General features: G+C 55.5%; 1 long non-coding RNA gene across 1 annotated transcript in view; it reads right to left on the reverse strand.

The window, feature by feature from the left end:
• Positions 1–5,489: 5,489 nt before the first annotated feature.
• LOC121022753 (uncharacterized) overlaps positions 5,490–9,338 on the reverse strand; it is a 4,948-nt gene continuing 1,099 nt past the window's right edge. The window contains exons 2-3 of the long non-coding RNA XR_005787093.1: positions 6,719–7,386; positions 5,490–6,089 (exon numbers count right to left, since the gene is read on the reverse strand). This is a non-coding gene — a long non-coding RNA (uncharacterized LOC121022753). The remainder of the gene's footprint in view (positions 6,090–6,718; positions 7,387–9,338) is intronic.

Raw genomic sequence — 9,338 nt, forward strand, 5'->3', positions numbered from 1 at the left:
GACCGCGAGATCGTGACCTGGCTGAAGTCGGACGCTTAACCGACTGCGCCACCCAGGCGCCCCACTGCCGGACCTTCTTAAATGTTGTGTCTTTAAATAATTTTCTTTGGGTCTACCCAGATCTGTTACCTAAAGCTCACGTGTAGTTCATTCACTGTCTTGTACCTTCCTTAACCCCAAACATATGAAAAATCTGTTAAGCGTTTTCTCAAATTTGTTCCTTCAATTGAACTTTAAAGCCCTTTAATAAAGCATGTCTGTCTGGCTGCTGCAAATTCTGCTCATTAAAGTCCACGAGGCACAGGCGCGTCCGGCCTCCCAGCCCCGGGCCACGTTCCCATCCGGTCTTGAACAATTCTAGCGGAACCGCACAACCCGGACGCAGCCTTGGCTCCACAGCAGGACTGGCCCGAGGTCCACCCTGTGTGACTGAGTCCACGTTCAAGACGCTTTCTCCGGCAGGTTCTCTCAGGAGGCGCCGCAACAGGTCTCATCATCGTTTCATGCCTCCTTCAGGTGAGTTTGCCTTAGCTTCACTACCAAAATGTCATTCGTGAATAGTCTTCTGGAACACCCCCGAAGGATTCACTAGCCCGACTTTCACAAAGGGGATTTGTTTGCACTGGAATAGTCTTCTAATGCGTTTTCAATTTCTGCTTAAGATTACAAATTCTCAGGACAGATGTAAGCCAATTTCTGGATAACTAGTTGCTGTAAGAGGCTTCCGAGAAACCCCAAAACCCCAACGAAAAGCAGGACGCTCCCAGACTGCAGACTTCACACCCCGTGTGGCGTCACCTGCATGTCATGATGACCGTCAGCCCTAACCTTCCTACGCTCTGTGCTTGCTGTCGCTGAACCAAACACAGGCCAGCCTCACGATCGCGGAGCCCGCCCCCCACCGTGTGCCGTGGACCTTGGGGGAGAGGGATGCCTCCCAGGGCCGGCGTGTGCTGTTGTCGGTCCCCGCCCCGCATGCACTGCCAGCCACTTCCCTCGCGCTTGCTGAAGGAGGTGCTGCAGGGCCCACACCCCTGTCCCCGCGGGCAGAGGAGGGAGAGCGACCGTCGGTCAGCAAGAACACTCGGGACCCCGTGACACCACCAGCCAGGAGCGCCACACCCAGCCACAGCGCACGTGGAGCCCTCGCTGAGGCAGACTACAGTGCCGTCAAACTTTAAAAATTGAAATCATACAAAGTATGTTTTGATCATGAGTAGGTTTTAGTATTTGAGTATTTGAAAGTAAGTATTAAACACAGAAAACCTTTGACAAAAATTAACGTATTGGAAATATGTGTCTCTACACAAAGAGATCGTATCTACAATATCACCATAGATGTAGGGACAAGGTCGTACTTCAGCGCCGTCGAGAAACAAATCTCAGAAGGTAAAATCCCAGATTACTCAAGGCACGTGTTCTCATAGTGAAATCTTAACAAAAGAGATCTACTCAGCAGTATCCCAAAGCTGATAAAAACAGTTGTATCACACCTATGAAACGCCAGCGTGACAGCATCCTCCAGAGTGTAACATCTTTTCTTCTAGCTTTGTTTACAATGTTACAAACGTAGTGTGCAGATACTTAAAACAGTGTCAGTGTATGAGAGGGCACATAAATGCACGCAGAGAGCGCAGTGTTCAGTGTAGAGTCCCGCGAGCACACACAGAGCTCCCTCGCCCCCAACAGCAAATAAGGTCACGGTTGGGCGTCCGACTTCAGCTCAGGTCATGGTCTCATGGTTCGTGAGTTCGAGCCCCGCCTTGGGCTCTGTGCCGACCTGTGCAGAGCCTGCTTGGGATTCTCTATCTGCCCCTCCCCCTACTAGTGTTCTCTATCTCAAAATAAATAAAGTTTAAAAAAAAAATTAAAAAATTTTTAAAGTTTATATTAAAAAAAGAAAAAAGAAGGTTGTTATATACCCTGAGATGCACTGGGTCAGATTACCCTAAGTGAGTGCACTTGGTGATCCTGCTGGACTTGCACAGCCGCGGCCGGGCTCTCTCTGTGTCCCCGGGACAGGCGCCCCGCGCTCCTCGTAGGGGATGCGATGTGTGTATTTCTGCTGGCTCCCCGGCCAGCGGGCGCGCCCCCGCCTGCCCCACACCAAGTGCTCCGGCCCGAGCGACTGTCCTCACCAGACTCACCTCTGCAATTGGGACTTATTCTGAACATGGGGCACATTAAGGAACTAACTCCTCGAAGGTAAAGCTAAGCACATTTTTCTGTCCAAGTAGCAAAGAATCATCACGAGCCCCTGAAGCCGCTGCGCCCCTCCCTACCTCACCCCTGCTCCCAGGCTTAAACGTGACCACAAGTGCCATAGGGCAGAGGACCGAGCAGAAATACGGAGCAGAGAGGAGGCAGCAGGGAGAAGGGAACAGGGGCCGGGGAGCCAAGCCCAGAGGGGCTGGAGAGACAGGAGAGAGGGGCGTCTAGAGTCACCTCCTTGCCTTTGGACCTGAGCTGGCTGGTGACCACCAGCTAGGTGCACAGGTCGACTTTTCAGAAGATCTCTTCTGCCCCAGTCGGCCAGAGTGAAGAAACGCAAACATTTCCAGACCCCTCCAAACAGCTTCATCAAACTGCCCGGCCCGCTGCGAGCCTTCTCCTACAGCCTTATCTGCTCTGCAGTTTTGTCCTGGGAGCGTCTGGGGGCCGGGCCACCGCGGTGGCGTCCTGAGCTCTGGGCAACGGGGCGGCCTGTCCACACGGGGAGCTGAGCGTGGATGAGACAAAGTGGCCGGCGGGGGCCGCGTCCAGGAAGTAGCCGGTTTGCTCACGACATCAGCGAACTCTGCTGCTCGGACAGCTCGCTGTGCTTCCTGTTCTGCTAGAAGCTTCCACCAAAGGCTGCCCCGTGGCCCTAAACATTTGAGTGCTTGATAACGAAAAACTTTCACCAATGAGATCTACCCTGGAAGGCACACGGATCTTCACAAGCAGGGGGCAGTGTGGCCCGATGGCGGGGGCGGGGCGGTGACAACCGGTTCTGTATGCGCCACTGGGGCCCGGGGCCAGGTCTGTCCTCCACGTCGGGGCCACAGCAGCGTTCTGCAACCGGAGGCCCCGTGGACGGGTCGTGCTGCTGCTGGCTGTCCTGTCCGGCGCATCTGTCCTGGAGCTGCAGCCACAGGGCCGGGCCGTGAGCACCGGGTGACATGAGCCATCACAGGAAACACGCCGTGTGACCCCACCTTTACGAGGTGTCCGGGGTCACCCGCTTCACAGAGACAGGAAGTGGGAATGTGGGCGTCAGGGACTGCAGGGGGCGGGGGTGCTCAGTGGGGACAGGGCTCCAGTGTGGGAGACGGAACGTTCCGGAGACGGAACGTTCTGGAGACGGGTGGTGGGGACGGCTGCACAACAGTGTGGGTGTGCTTCCTGCCCCTGAGCTGTGCACTTGAAACCGGTAAAGAAAAAAATTTGAATTCTTCTATGACATGATCACATATTTTTTAAAAAGTCATTTCTGCAGCGCTTGTTCCAATTCCAAAAGCTCTCAAAGTAGCCAATTTAAAAGATTTTATTTTACCTTTACAACAACAGGTAATTTCTAGAAGCAGGGGTGCCTAACCTCTGCCCGTGGCCGACCGTGGGGTCTGCCCCACAGCTCTGCCGTCCCCCCAGCCCGCTCCCTGCCTCCCACATCAGTGTGTCACCGTCCCCAGGGCAGCGTCCTCGCGCTCAGTGACACCCCCCCCCCCCCACGCATCTCTGTTCTCTGCCACCACGCGGCCCTCCCGTCCAGGCGGCCAAACCATCCACAGCTCCCGTGTGTCTTCCTCGCTGCGCCTCTGTGGACGGGCGCTGATCCCGGAAGGCACCCCCAGCCTCCCGGGGGACCTGGCTCACACACCGGCCAGCGGCTTGCTGGTCAACGCCAGGGCTGAGCTGAGCGCCCGACCGGCCTCACGGCACCCAACCCGCAAAGCAAACTCCGGAAGCGGTGTGCCCACAGCCAGAGCGGAGGGTTCTGGAGCCGCACCCCTACCTCACAGCATCCTGACACCACGTGAACTGCGGAAACAGCATTAGAAACATCGTTCTAGAGAAAATAAGAACGCTTCCATGGAGAGAGGTAGGAAAGTACACGAGGGTTCTCGTCAGTCTGGCTTTATAACCAACCGCAGGATACACTCTAAGCACAAGCATCACGAGCCGGCACACGTGGCCCAGGAAACAAACGAGGCACAAAGGCACCACTGCCAAAACCCAGTTCACGTCTGGCAGAGTCTGGAGCAGCCCCAGTCCCACCGCCTGCCGGGGGCCGTCGGCACCAGCCTCAGGGAGCAGCTCCGGAAGTCCCCCAGCGCTGGAGGCTCGTCCCCAGGTGGCTGGCCTCCTGCCGTGGTCTCAGGATGCTCTGTGTCACCCGTGCCAATCACAGCACAAGACAGCCGGCCAGGCTCCGGCTTCGATGCTCACGCTGTCATCAGAAGCGCAGGCTGCTGTGATGACAGAGCGGTGGCCGGGCGGGGAGCCCATGCCTGTCTAGACGACAGCCCCTGGGAGACGCCTCCGTTAGAGCAGACCTGCCGTGGCCTGGGTGCCTGTTGCGGAAGGGTCCAACTCCCCAGACCGCGGGTATGACAGGGGAGCGGTAGTCGGCCGCGGGTTTGCTCGGTGGGTGCGCTGACCGACGTAGAGCTGGGCGCCAGTGCCTGGGCCCCCCGCCCCGGCCGGCCCAGGTAGTGCCACTCTGTGTGCTCGTGCGGCCTTCCAGACAACGTGTTCATCGTGTCTGTTGCTGCAGCGAACCCACGGGCCGAAGTGATCAGGATGGTGTTAAACCAACGCCCTCTCAGTAAGAACGAGCAGGTTCTGATTATCACTGAAACAGGGCGCCCTGGCCCCAGCCCGCAGAAGCCACCTGTCCACACCTGATGAACTGAAGAGGACAAAAGGCCAGTCTGCTTCCTGCGGGTGAGCCGGGGCACCCCTGTTAGCACCGGGGGGGGGGGGGGGGGGGCGTCGCACGCCCAGGTCCTGGGGCCCCTGGGTGTGCGGCTACAAGACAGACCGTTCAAGGGGAACGCGTGCTGACACATTTCATACGGACTCCCAGGGACCTCTGCCTACGGCCACGTCCACATCTGTAACAAAGAACAACACTTCACAGCTTGGATCTACCAGCCGATGGAGTACAAATTCCAGAAAACTCCACATTAGCTTCTGAACTTGCCAAAAAGGACAAAAAACTCTCATCGTTGGTTTTGTGACGGTCGATCGTTTGCTGAAGATGGACGCACCGGGCGAGGCTTTAGAAGCAGCGTCCGCGCAAGAACCGTCACTATCCACCAACAAGTGTGAGGGTAAAACGTCAAAAATACTGATGTTGGGGCGCCTGGGGCTTCGGTCAGTTGAGCGATGACTTCGGCTCGGGTCGTGATCTCGTAGTTCGCGAGTTCGAGCCCCACGTTGGGTTCTGTGCTGACGGCTCGGAGCCTGAAACCTGCTTCAGACTCTGTGTCTCCCTCTCTCTCTGCCCCTCCCCCACTCACACTTGCGCTGTCTCTCAAAAATAAACAAACAATACAAAAAAAAAAAACAAAAACACAAAACCTGATGTCAACACCGAGTCTGGTGCTTAGAAAAGCAGTCAGAGTGAAACACGAGAGCATCGCAAACGTTTTGGAAGCAAATAAAGCTCCAGTTTTTCGCACATGGTCATCCAAGATCTGAAAAGACAGGGCGGAGGGTCTGACGGCAGAGACGAGCCTTTTCTCGCACACAGACAACTTGGCGATTCGTGAATAGCAGAAGAAAAGTCCACAGCAAGTGAGGGATCTGGGTTTTATAACCCCCCCACCCATGGCCCCTGCGGCCCCCGGCCGAGTCCCGGGTTGAACACAAACCGCTGCGGAGGGTCTCCCGACAGCGGGGAAGCTGCACAAAGCTGCCAGGCGCTGAGAGCCCTGTTGTTGTGCAAGGAAAACACCCTGTTGGGAGCCGTGCGTATGGTGCTCAGGACTGAGCCTCTGTGACAGGACTCTGGAAAGAGGTGAGACACAGAGATACAAGGAGAGGCGGGTCGACAGGCAGGATGTGGATGCCTGATAGATGATGGACAGATGGATTACTTGTATCTAAGGGGGGGGGGGGGAGAAACAGAAAGAGAGAGAGAGAGAGAGAGAGAGAGAGAGAGAGAGAGAATGAACCCTGACACGGGGCTCGATCCCATGACCCTGGGATTGTGACCTGAGCCGAAATCAAGAGTCAGGTGCTCAACCGACTGTGCCAACCAGGCACCCCCAAAATTTACTTCTTTTTTTTTTTTTTAATTTTTTTCAACGTTTTTATTTATTTATGGGACAGAGAGAGACAGAGCATGAACGGGGGAGGGGCAGAGAGAGAGGGAGACACAGAACCGGAAACAGGCTCCAGGCTCTGAGCCATCAGCCCAGAGCCTGACGCGGGGCTCGAACTCACGGACCGCGAGATCGTGACCTGGCGGAAGTCGGACGCTCAACCGACTGCGCCACCCAGGCGCCCCTACTTCTTTTTTAAAAAGCAGACAAAGGGGGAAGAGAGAGAGAAGGAAAATCTGTCACAAAGAGGGAACGGTCACAGCAAAAGCATAACAAAGCAAAAGCATCAGATGAGCAAATAAGGATGAAAACCATTCAGGCTGCAAGTTCGGCAGACGGGGGCTGACACATGGGAGACACCCCCCCACCCCCACCCCACTGCAGCAGGAAAAGAGAACGTGACTCACCCCACGGAGTGCCCTCCAGACGCCCCGTTTCACCTCAGAGCACGGACTCCTGGAAAGCACCGGGCTTCAGCGGATCCCCAATCTGAGTGGAGCAGGCTGGGGGGTGGGGAGGGGGGCACCGAGAAGCACCTGTTGCTGCTGGGATGAAAAGCAGCAGAAAGACTTGGCAGAAGCTGGGTTGCTATAGCAACGGGAGTACCTGGGGGGGGGGAATGTGGGAGGGAAAGGGGGGGGGAAAAGGGGAAAAGACAGTTTTTCAAAGGTGAGCAAAACCTGCATTTCACACCCAGACGGCAGGACCTCACTGAAGAGGAGACAGAAGTGAGTTGCCACCTGGTGGTTTCGGGCGACACGCTGTTCTGGAACAACAGGGGGCTGCAGAGACGGAAAGCCCGCCCTGGAGCTGTGCTGCGGCCCTGCTGGGAGCCAGGCGGGCTCACCCGCGGGCACCCTCACCGCAGTCACCCGAGTGCGCCCACGGGGCAGCCGGTGGGGGGGGGGGGACCACGCGTGCACACACACTGCGAGTGTCCACGCCTCGGAAACACATCGTGACCTGAGCGAACCTGCGCGTCTGAAACGGCGTACTTCTCAGAGTTAGGCAAACGGAAGAGTCTTTCCAGAGCAGTTAACCGCTTCTTGTCCGGGGTCTTCGCACGGAACGCACCCTGGAAAGCAAATTGGCCCCGAGTCCAACAGCACTTCACTCGGGGAAATACAAGACCAGAAACCGGTTCGTGCGGCTGAGGACGCCTGGAAGGCGAAGAATTACCAACAAGCGAACATCATCCTAAATGAAAAAAGCCCTGGGCCGTGGTATTTATCAGCACCCTGGCACGGCGCTGAAGGCTGTCACCCCTGCCCCAGCGACCGACCGAGCAGCGGGCCTTGAGGCCGAGCGCACACAGCGGGGATGGAGGCCTCGACGGCACCTGCCCACCCCAGGGGGCCGCGTGCTGCTGCCGTGAGCTGAGCACCGGGATGGGCCCGCACAACTCGTCGCCCCAAATCTAGAACGGACACTTCACCAGAGAAAGATGTGTGGGTGGGACCTGGGAAGGCGAGGAGACACTGACCCGGCGGGTCCCGAGGACGTGCCCGAACCGACCTCACAGCGCGGCAGGGCAGCGGGACTGAGTGTGGGCAGGGACGCGGGGGAGCCGGGCCCTCGGACGCCGCTGCTCAGAATGTGCGACAGGGACGCCCACGCTGGGAAACGGTCCGGCACTTTGTTTCCCAGTTAAACACAAACCCACACCGACCACAGGACCCAACTGCCCCCCTCCCAGGGGCTCGCCTGGAAGACAGCAGGTGGCGTACAAAGACTCTCATGGCGAGAAACCCACAAAACGTGCATCTGTACGGCTATAAAAACTGTTTTAAGAAATGAGTAAATGGAGCCCAGCAGACACGGATAGAACAGTAGGCTGTCCTCAGAGGGGAGGGAGGCCCCAAATTTAAGAGACTGGCATGTCAGGAAACTCACTAACTGTATCGCCCATTTTAAAGCTAAAAACCACTAGATGACAAAGTGATAGTTTATAAAATCAGCAGCCAGTCCTACTAAAAATTCACAATAACACGTATGCCAACGAAACACTGTTTAAGCCAGCTGCCCAAGCTCAACAGTGAGTACGTTACTCTTGACACACAGACACTGGTTCCGCTAAACTGGGAGCGCGGCGACCGTGCGGGTCTCACCCTCTCATCCAACACTGGGCAGAGGCTTCCGCAGTGAGGAAAAGGAAAAAACTAAACAGCGGGGGACTGAAACTATCATTATTTGCACATGCTATGATTGTATGGTTACAAGACCTAAGAGATCAAAAATTATAAAAATAACAGAATTTGGAGGCGCCTGGCTGGCTCCGCGGGAGGAGTGTGTAGCTCCTGATCTTGGGGTCGTGCATTCGGGCCCCACATTTGGCGTAAAGATTACTTAAATAAATAAACTTAAAAAAAAAAAAAAAAAAAACGGGGCGCCTGGGTGGCTCAGTCGGTGAAGCGTCCAACTTTGGCTCAGGTCATGATCTCACAGTTTGTGGGTTCGAGCCCCGCGTCAGGCTCTGTGCTGACAGCTCAGAGCCTGGAGCCTGCTTCAGATTCTGTGTCTCCCTCTCTCTGTCTCTCTCTCTTTCTCTCAAAAATAAATAAACATTAAAAAAAGGAGGAGGAACGCCTAAGTGGCTCAGTTGGTTGAAGGTCTGACGCTTCATTTTGGCTCAGGTCATGATCCCAGATTCATGGGGTTGGGCTCTGCACTGAGTGCGGAGCCTGCTTGGGATTCTCTCTCTCTTTCTCTCTCCCTCTCTCTCTCTCTCTCTCTGTCTCTCCCTCTGTCCCTCCCTTGTTCTCTATCTCAAAATAAGCAAATAAATAAAAATAACAGAATTTGGTAAAGTGCTTGGGATCAAGAGAAACACAGAAACATCAATAGCTTTTTTTCTATGTCAGCAACAGACCATAGAAAGGGGACTGATAAAACATCCTGTTGAAAAGAAAAGGAAAGGAAAGAAAATGGAAAGGGAAGGAAAGAAAAGGAAAAGGAAAGGAAAAGAAAAAAGAAAAGGAAGGGAAGGGAAGAAAGGAAGGAAGGAAGGAGGAAGTGAGGGAGGGAGGG

This window comes from Herpailurus yagouaroundi, unplaced genomic scaffold (assembly GCF_014898765.1).
Source record: "Herpailurus yagouaroundi ecotype Mexico unplaced genomic scaffold, PumYag 437, whole genome shotgun sequence".
NCBI classification, from domain to species: domain Eukaryota; kingdom Metazoa; phylum Chordata; class Mammalia; order Carnivora; family Felidae; genus Herpailurus; species Herpailurus yagouaroundi.